Here is a 10,860-nt window from a genome sequence, read left to right as displayed (position 1 = left end):
AGATAGAGGAGAGGTAAGAGATCAGAGGAAAGAGAAAAAGGCAAGAAAAGACGCGCGTCGCAGCAACAACTGCGTCCGCCGGAGCGGACGCTGCTGAAAAAATCAGATAAGCGGCCGAAGCCGCGCTCGCCGAAGCGAGATCAGATACTCGTTGAAATGTGTATCGTCTGAATGCCTTGTTGGACAACCTGCTTACATTCACCGCATAAGTGTAATATTGGTCTCCGCGCAGCTGAAATCATGCATTCCGATAATGCCAAGACGCATCAGTCACAAAGAATTCCTCCGTAAGCGAATAACTGTTATCCAGAGGAACATTTCAAAGCGTGGCGCACTGAGACACTTTGCGCCAACGCAAGCCAACGGCGCTGCTGCTCCTGTCAACTGGCTGATGCTGAGTTGGAAGGAATAAAGTGGAGGAAACTGCGCGGGCCTGTCGAGGAGGAGGATAAACTTTAATAATAAAGACGAAAAAATTACAGGATTGCACTTGTCTACTTATGAGCGAAAATGCAAAAGACTTTCCTTTTCCTTTCTTTCTCCCTCTCTTTTTCATTTTTATCTTATGGAAAGTAGGCTTGACTATGTCAACGTATATGGCTATTGTGAAGTGTTTCCGAGACAGGCAAACTATGTCGACGTTCATAACTATTGTGACGTCCGAGCGACCTTCGCAGGGCTCGAAACCACGAACTATGCGGGACTCGAACACGCGACATTCGCAGAACTCGAACCCACGACCTTTGCGGGACTCGAACCCACGACCTTTTTGCTATCGTTATCAAAATCAGTACAATCACCAATAGTATCGCCCCTACCATTATCACCGCTCTCATCGACTATCACTATTGATATCATCACCATTACTATGATCACCATCGCTTCACCATCACTATCGCTAAGTATCATCATCACTATCATCATCATCGATATTACTAACTATCGTTATACTATCACCATCACTACCACTATTTATCTCTAGTACTATCACTATCAGTAGCTATCATAACCACTATCACTAGCATGAAGAGGTCGCGATCGCGTTGGCCACCGCAGATCCCCGAACACACACAGTTCTCAGCAACTCTAAACGAGGCATTCAAAATTTCTCGACAAACACAGTTTGTCTCCCCGCCGCACACATCTTCCACAGTTGCATTCTTGACCGCACTGCACGCTTAGTATGGATACCTGCCCACTCTGAGAACTCTAGGAACGAAGGTGACCATTTATCCCGAGGCCTAACCAACCGAGCGGCCGGATCCTAGAACCCGGATGCTTTCGCCAAGGCCCCCCAATCCTATTATGAAATCACCATCTTCTACAAGGAGACAAGACGCGAGTATCCGCCTTCCCAGCCCCACTTCGATCGAGCGCAAGCCCCCATCCTTCGCAGCCTGCAGACCTATTCCATTCTCAGTAATTATAGACTCCATCTCACCACTGGCGTGGAATACGACCTCGCCTGTCCTAATTGCGACCAGGGGGTGTTCGCCACTCAGGCACACATCCTCTAGGGATGCGAGGGCTATCCGCCTCCACAAACATTACTGCCAGCTCCCTCCACGGAGTGTCGTAATCAACTTTTCGCAAGACCAGTCAAGAAGACAAACTGGCACTCGTCTCGTGGACCCAAGACGTCGCCCCCACCTGGGGGTCACACTCTAAATCCTGCCCTAAATCCCAACCCTCAAGTGGCAAAATTACTTCTCTCTCTCTCTTTCTCTCTCTCCGAATTTTTGTAAAATCAGCGTTCGGACGCGCTTTTCCGTTTCATTTCGCAGTGCGCAAGGTGCGTCGATGTCGAACGCTCACGATGGCACTAATGCTTTCGCCTTCACAGTACGTAAGCAGCCTTAAGTGCCCTCTGAATTTTTTTTTCTTGCCATCTCTAGGATTTTCGGTGCCGTCTGCGAGTACATCCACACACACTAATAATCTAACACACGCCGTCGGCTCTTCTCGCAATGGGGGCTAGTAAGGCTTTCGGCTTAAAATACATAAACGCCATATTTGAAGCCAGCCGGCAGCGGCGTCGGCGAGTAGACCGCAAATGAGCTGCAGTAGCATCTGCAGAGCAACGCACGATGTTTCGGGCTGCTCGCCGAGGCTGCCTTTGCCACCCGATTTAGCCGTTTGCTCCAAAAGGAAGATCCGAAACGAAACGACAGGAAATGAAAGGCGCGGTATCTGTCTCACATATATCTCGGTGTACACCTCAGCCGCGCCGTCAGGAAAGAGAAGAAGGCGGAAGTGAAAGAGGAAGGAGAGAAAGAGGTGCCGTAGTAGAGGGCTCCGTAATATTTTCCTTCATCTGAGGATCATTAACGTGCACTGACATCGCACAGCACTCGGGCGCCTTTTGCGTTTCGCCTCCATCAAAATGCGGCCGCTGCTGTCGGGTTCGAACCCCGTGCGAAACGAAGGCGTGAAAGCATACCAAGACTGCGACTAATTTATGGTGGAAGCACCTGTCCGGTGTCGGTTACAGGGACGTCCGTCCCCTCTCTTTCGCACTTGACAGTTCAGCGAGTAAGACGCGCGGAACAGCGTAGCTAGAGCATGCCGGGTACGGGATCGAACTTCCGGCGTGGGTGAGCTCCCTAAACCAGCCTTTTGCGTTAAAACAAACTACAACCAACACAGTCACCCTTGGTTACAGTTTTCAGTTATGTCCAGCTTTCTTGGAGATCATTTTTGAGTGGCAACTGTGGAATACTGAAAGCTACTACTATTATGGACATACTGATGGGAATAGTCTAACCTTCGAAGCGTAGCAAAATCTTGCTTTTAGTGCGAGAGCATTATAGTAAACTTTGTCCTGTGCTCGCACCCAATAGTTAAGTATGCCACAGAAAACTAAATTGGTTCGCTTTTTCGAATAGAAAACTACAAGCGCGCCAAGAGGGACCTACGGATATATTGATTGTTATGGCGTAATGTTACGATGGGCGAAAAAAAAATGCGTTCATAAGCAACGTTCCGTTGAAAATACGAGCTTGTCCAGAATTCCTGAGTATGTGATGCTGCTTCGCTGCGGTGTCAGCCGAAAACTTCGCTTCCAGCATGCGAAACATTCCACAATGCCTCAAGGCGTTAGGTGCAGAGAGATAAAGTAGCGCAAATTCGCCTGATGTTCATGCGAAACGCCCCGTTTCACAACACGCCGAACAATATCGCGTAAAAGGTCGCCATACTGCAAAAAGGAAACCTCCGTAAAGTACTGGTTGACTCCGTTCTCTATTTATTTATTTATTTATTTAGTTAGTTAGTTAGTTAGTTAGTTAGTTAGTTAGTTAGTTAGTTAGTTAGTTAGTTAGTTAGTTAGTTAGTTAGTTAGTTAGTTAGTTAGTTAGTTAGTTAGTTAGTTAGTTAGTTAGTTAGTTAGTTAAAATACCTTAAAGGGCCCAGTAGGGCATTGAGTAAAGGGGGCAAAAACAACAGATTAAGCAAAACAGGAACAATTAGTTAAATACAACGCGCAATACAAGGCAAAAAGTAAAAACAATCACAAATGTACAGGGAAAAACGTAACTACAAGACATACATCACGACAAGCAACAAAAAAATAAAATAGTAGCAAGAATGCATCGCATGTGCTCAATACATATCTAAAGTAAAAGCAGTAGCCATAATAAACACACGAATGGTTGAAATTGCACAAGAAACGAAAACTTAATACAATACCAACGAAAATAAAAGCGAACTAACGAGACAGAACAACCTGTAACAAGACACAATGTCATTAAAGAATATGTTTGTGTAGCTGGTCTTGAAATGATTGGTGGTTGCGGATAGATGCGATACAGTTGGGAAGATCGCTCCATAGAACAATGACATGTGGAAGTGGAGATGAACTGAAGGTTAGGGTTCTGCCGTAAATGCGTAATTGAGGACGTTCGTGTTCGTCTTCAATTTTCTGTTCTTCCTCGGAAAAAAAATTACGATTTCGTCGGTGAGGCAACCTTCCAAGATCGCGTTGACAGAGAGACTGCTCCATGCTTTAAAAAAAAAAAAAATAGGGGGAGGGGACGCCGAAGGGAAAGTAAGTAAGCCAGGTTGCGGAGTGCGGTGCTGATGAAAACAACTGATGAAAACACCGTTAGCATTACACAAAATTTTGCACGCTGAGATTTTACTAATTTTGGTGTTGCCGTCAAGGTGCACCAAAGTACGGTTGTCGACAGGCTTGACCTTTCAGCGTATAGTTGGGCGTTCCTTCTACCGCGACGCAACTCGCAGTTTCCAGAATCCACCACATCATAGACAGGCAAATTAAGACTATCAAAGGAGAAATACCTCACCTTTTCATCTTCATTTAGTCATGTTCTGCCTCACCCGTGGCCGCCATATCTAAGCTAATTGTAGCAGAACGGCATATTGGGCGAGTTGGTGTTCCATGGTGACAAGTACATATAAACAGCGCTAAACAACAGGACGAGATAGAGTAGACAAACACGGCGTGTTTGTCTACTCCTCTATCTCGTCCTGTTGTTTAGCGCTGTTTATATGTACTTGTCACCATCTCAGCTAATTTCCTGGCATCATTTCTCCAGCTGCCACTCAGCCGTCCCATGGCTGTGTAGTCAAATAACGTTAGGTTGGATGTGAGATTGTTTGCGATGCATTTGACACTCAGTGGTCTTCCGCGACACTCAGATCCCCGTAAACCATAAGCGCAGGAAACACAACACACCACTCAAGACCACCAAGTGTCAAATGCCTTGGCTGTTTCCCTTCCCTTTGTTTGCGCTAGCCTAAAAGAGAGCCGCTTACCTTTCCCCCGCAGGGCACATCCTGCCCAAGACTGTTTCCTCCTCTTGATTACAGTTGGGATATTGCTGACTTGTGCTTGGTATCTATTCTACACTGTTTTCTCTATATCTCTCTGCATTACCCAGCCGGAAAAAAAATGAACTCTAAGTTTCGCCTTAAGAGTAAACGGGATAGCGCCTTCTCCTCCTTTTTTCTTTTTTTATTCCTTCCCTTTTCCATTTCTCGCCGATTACCAATCCACAATCACATTATCAATCATGGTCATTTATTAGTCAAAATTATCTATCACATTGCCGAATACGAATCGCCAATCACAATCATCGATTATCAATCATCAATCATCATCAATCAATCATCTCATCTAATACAGATTTTTCTTGCGCACTCCGTCAACTTCAAGAGGACGCTACTAATCTATATGATTGGTTTCAATGTAACCTGATTGATATAAACCCCCAAAAAACTCATCTAGTGTGCTTTAGAAATGCACACAAGCCAATCCCGAAAAACGCTGCGGTTTTTTTGCACAGCTCCAGTTGCACTGCATGTTCTTGCTACCCCATTACATGTGTTCCGTCCGTGTAATACCTTGGCATTTACTTTGACAGTGATTTATCCTGGAACACGCACATGGCACACCTCAGTAAGAAGATTAGAGGCGTCGCATGCTTGCTCTATGCTCTAAGGGCCTACCTGCCATTTGCCATAAGACGTTTAATTGCACAGTCTTTGGGGTATTCTCTGCTGAGATATGGCATGTGCTGTTTCTTCAAATGTTCTGCAACATGGAAAAATAGGATAAACCGTATTCTCAAGAATATGGCTAAGAGTGTCATCTATTCAATACCCCATAAACAGCAAAGTGTATTCCTTTCTTCAGGTCTGCCTTCCTTTGACATTGTGTTCAAACAAATCACTGTACTCAGATATTTCTGGAACTCTGAATTTCGGTTCCACAACGTTAAACCAATCCCATTAAGAAAAGTTTCTCGATATATTGTCCCTGCAGTGCGAACTCATTTTGGTATGTCTATGAGGTCATATTATATCCCATGTATATTCAATGAGATGCCTGATAATGTTTTCAACTTGAACACTCGCAGACAGTTACGTGATGCTATTGCCGAGCTTGAAAAGCTCTAGTGCATATGTTTTAATGTACACAAAACAAAGAATTGATTTGGTAACAGAGGTTGTTGCTGCTGCTGGACGGCGCCCTACAAGCCCAATTGAGGCTTTGGCGCGTCCGCGTCTTGTATTGTTTCTTTGGTGTGAATAAAGTATTTATTATTATTATTATAATCATTATCTAGGTCACACTGCACGACATACTACGCCACAGCATACTCATAAACATACACGCCATTTGTTTCAGTACAATGAAGCACCATAGCACCTCATTTTCATTCCGCGCAGTCTGACGCCGAATTAGCGTAGTTATGTTTGGTTTATTTTTTTTAAACACTATAACATCAGAGCACATCCCAAACACACGTTACTAACACAATTCGTTTCGCCGCCGCGGTGGCTCAGCTGTTATGGTGCTCGGCTGCTGTCCCGAAAGACGCGGGTTCGATCCCGGCCGCGGCGGCTAGAATTTCTTTGGAGGAGAAATTCTAGAGGCCCGTGTACTGTGCGATGTCAGTGCACGTTAAAGAACCCAAGGTGGACGAAATTTCCGGAGCCCTCCACTACGGCGTCTCTCATAGCCTTAGTCGCTTTGGGACGTTAAACCCCATAAACCATAAACCACAATTCGTTTCGCTAAATGCCCCTCTAACACGCTCGAACCAAAAACCCTTCGTGGAGGCTTTTCAGGCTTCTCATGATATTGGGTTTTTCGCCTCCCACTTTCTATTCCAGGCATACTATATTAATTACAAAAAGCACAGATACCAATTGGTTGAAAACAGTCGAAGGATATCGTAAAATTTACCTCTGCAATGTAGATTACAAACTTTTTGATAAGGTTCTTTGTGCTCGTCTGCAGCTAGTAGTCGCTGACTTAATAGGCTCGCATCAGGCCTGTGGTATCAGAGGCTGCAGTATCCAAACCAATATTCATACTGTTCGGTATTGAAGACAGCATTTAGATAAATCCAAAGGATCTTGGCTGGGTCATTGGGGTGCGGGGCCAAGTCATTTTGGTGGCATAAGCTGGGATTGCGGTGCCCTTCAGTACCTAAGGGTTCCTCTGCATTAAATTCGCAGCAGTGAAGCCTACGTTATTCAGAGACAATGTCCATGAGGAGGCACACCAAGGCTTTAGTAGGTAGGGAACTGTTTGCTCCGGATGAAGTCTGCAACATTTTTTTTTTTATTTGCAAAACTTGCCTATGTACTGCAGGTTCTCCATTGTGCGAGGAATAATGAGCAGCTGGTGCACGCAACATTCGCTACCTTCGTATGATGCCCCCAATGGGAGGCCACGCGTCGTGATAACCTGTTTCTTTCTCTAGAGTCTGGTGGAATAGGCCTTGTTCACTTTTTCGTGCATCAACTTGTTTCGCGTTCTTGTTTTCTTTTTCAAAAGTGGCAAACCTCTCCTTTTTAGTAGCTATGTTTATTATGCGTCTTAGTACTAATTTACCTTTCCTATTCGCACCAAATGAACTCACTGCTGAGGGACCTTTATGGGGATTCATTAAGGTAGTTGCTGGCACCTTCAATTTCCTCATTGCGAGCTTCTCTTTCGATTACCTGCATAGCGTATCGAGAAGGCAGATGACTGAGGTACCTACTGAGTATTTGTTTCCTACTCCGTTGTATCGCCAAACTTTTCTGAAATTTCTTGACGCCATTGTTTTAAAACGTGTTAAGAAAATATGATTTTCATCTGCTGCAACAACGTTCTTCTTTAAAATGAAAACATCGACGCCGCCTGTAAAGGCATGGCTTTTTGCTAAAGAGATGCTTTTGCCACGGACAATGAGTTGCCACCTGTGCAATACACCAGAGACCACTGACCATTGTTTTATTCTGTGCAGCAATGTTATGTCCTTCTGAGACCTATAACAGAGGACGCTTGAGGAGTAAATTGAAATCACACACTCCGTTTTTTACCTGTTGAGACAAAGTGTTGTGCCATGTGATCTATTTATGTTTATGGGACTATTGAGTCTCTGGAAGAGCCGTATGATGGACCGCAACGCCGAATCACCGCGATCATCAAAATCTTTGTTCCATGAGCAGTGCACTTTAATGCGAGCAGTATATGCTGCCGTGTAAAAGCCGCCTAGCTGGTTCCCTTATCTAGATGCAATATGTGTGTCTCCCAGAATTCTGGTGTCTGGGAAGGTGGGGACGTGCAAAGGTATGGTGGGCTCGTATTACGCAGCATGTTGTTTTGTGGCTTGAGGATATTCAGATTTTTCTATACGACAATTTTTCCATGCAAAAAAAAAAAGCCTCCGTGGCCTATATGTTTGTTCCCTGCCCACCTCCACAGAGGGCCTGGGTTCGAACCTCAATGGCGGCTCTTTTCTTTTAATGATTTGGCGTTGAGAGGTTCATCAGCCGGGCATTGGGTCGCTCCGCGCAGTGTAACCTCTGCCTTCTCACTTGACATTACTGTCTCAGCCTTCTTTCTTTTTATCCGTGCGCACTATTACTGGGAGGAATGTTGTGTGAAAGTATGTGCAACGCTAAAGAAAACAGGCCGTTACAATATATATTTGGGAACTGCATGGCACCCCATTGCCAAAACGAGAAAAAGTACAGCGAAGAGCCAGCAAAAAAGCAAGATTCTCAAGAATTAAAATCCGAATTAAATCAGTTCCACAGGCACACTCGAGCTACGCAGGGTAATGGATGAGGTTAACGTCGACCTACTACAGTGTTATGACGGTCCGAAGTCTCAGCTTTTCTGCCTTTTCCCCTCACCGTTAATGCACTCGCCGTGCATAGCTGGAATTGAATGCACAGACTCGTACCCAACAGTGCAAAACCATAGCCAATGATTCGCCGCCACAGGTTGCCCCAAAAATGAGAATGTCCTGGCCAAAACCCTGCCTTTACTTTACAAGAAGCTTGTCACTCTTCCTCCCATCCATGTGGAAGGTCCCTTTTAGCTGACGAAATAAAAAAGGAAAATAGCCACACGAAAGCGGCCGGCGTTGGGAAAGAAAAAAGAAACGGGAGGCTCGGCATCGACCTGGTCATGAAGGGCTCGGCGCCGTGCGTAATGTACGACCTCGATGCGAAGAGGCTGCGGCGGTGCCAGCAGCGGCTCGCATGCACGTGGGGTGTTAGCACGTGTAAGGCACAGCACGTGAGAAACGAGACACGGGCCTCGGCTGGCGGGGGTTGAGAACAGCGGCGGCTGTCGTTCTATGCCGCCATTTTCTCATGCACTCCACCCACTTCCTTCGGCCGTGCTTTTCCTCTTTTGTTCGCAGTGCTCCAGTGAATGAGCCCGGTAGCAATAACAATGAGCTGAGTCTATTCCAGGCGCGAGTTTCTTTCTCCGTTTGTCTCTCCATCCTCTCTCTCTTTTTTTTTCTCTCAGAATACTGGCGCTCAGATTGATGCGCATAGTTTCGCGTCGGAGTCCGCGAGGCGGTTATGAATGCACATATGAATCGACCTCGTTTTCCGATCAACAAAGAGAACACAGATATTTAAAAAAAAGAACATTTTTTTTTTAAATATCTGTGTTCTCTTTGTTGATCGGAAAACGAGGTCGATTCATATGTGCATTCATAACCGCAACATTTTTTTTTTGCATTGCCGTTCTGTTCGGTGGTACGGAGTAATCCCATCTGCACAACCAACACGTGATGGACACACCAGCAAAGAGAGATGTGGGGCGAGGAGGGAGGAGCGGGGAGGGATGCAATAACAATAACTTATTGATTCATTTACATATTTATTAAGAACGATAAAGGCAGGAGAAGCATTAATTGAAGTTAGTGGCACTCGAGCTAAGACAGTTAACCTAATTCTCAAATTGTGGCGGTGGGAAACGCGAACATAGCTGTGCGCGTAAAGCCGCGATTATGTTTAATAGAACGCTCATATAGCTTACATCGTATTCGATATACACGCTTGATGAACAACTGAAAAGTTATCCAAAAAGTTAAACGGCACTCATACACTCTTGTACACCCTCACTTGCTCACCATGGAGCTGCACCGCTCTTGTACCTGTGCACCTTTGAAGGGTGCATGGGTTCATTAAAGTTTGTGTACTCTGCGCACCCTAATTAAAGACAAAAAAAAATAAGGGTGCGGAAATGGTACCTACAGTGGTGTTATGCACGCATAGGTTCAATTTTTTTTTTTTTTTTACTATGCTGCGCGTTAGCCGGGCACACTGTTCTGTAAATCGAGAATTTTTTTCTATATCGTAGAGGCGGCGTCACTGTTTGACGTGATCAGACATAGTCTTTTATCCTACGCTCATGCCAAATGTCTATTCCCGTTCCTTATCCTGGGCACCCACGGGAAAGGCAGAAACCGGCGATTGATTGGCAAACTGCTCAGAACGGCATTTCAGCGCATGCTAATTTGCGTGCGCAACTTTCTGGTATTCTCGGTACTAAACTGGACACCAGTTAGGGTAAACAACATTTCTCGCTGAAGACCTCTCTGAAGATTTTTTCTCTTTTTTTTTGGGGGGGGGGAGGAGGAGGTGATCCTGTGTGTGTGTGTGTGGGGGGGGGGGGGGGGGAAGGGGAGGTGATCCTAAAGGATGCCGTCTGTGAAGATTCCGATACCTATTTTACACGGGCGGTCGCTAGAGCCACCACGCACGAGTATATGGGTTTATTTTTTGTCACTTGCACATCGTCTTCCATCTTATTCTCAAGAGTTTTCCCATGCGTTGTTTTGTTTCTTTTTTTCACAATAGCGCAAAGGATAATCTTCACAAATGTAGGCGCGTTCTCGTTTAAGTGCTTCAGCAATGTTCCTTTAGCTGCGTTGGGTTAAATGGTGAAAACGAAACAGACTTTTTTTTCCCGCTCATAGAGACCCTTAACTAAAAATTAAACACAAAAGTTGTTTATCTGTAGCATTACATAATGAGTTTCAAGCTTGATGAATGCATGATTGTACTACCGCGTGAGTGGGCTATAAATTGCGG

This window comes from Amblyomma mixtum, chromosome 5 (assembly GCF_055824585.1).
Source record: "Amblyomma mixtum isolate Tamu chromosome 5, ASM5582458v1, whole genome shotgun sequence".
Taxonomy (NCBI): Eukaryota; Metazoa; Arthropoda; class Arachnida; order Ixodida; family Ixodidae; genus Amblyomma; species Amblyomma mixtum.
This window is presented reverse-complemented; position numbering follows the sequence as displayed.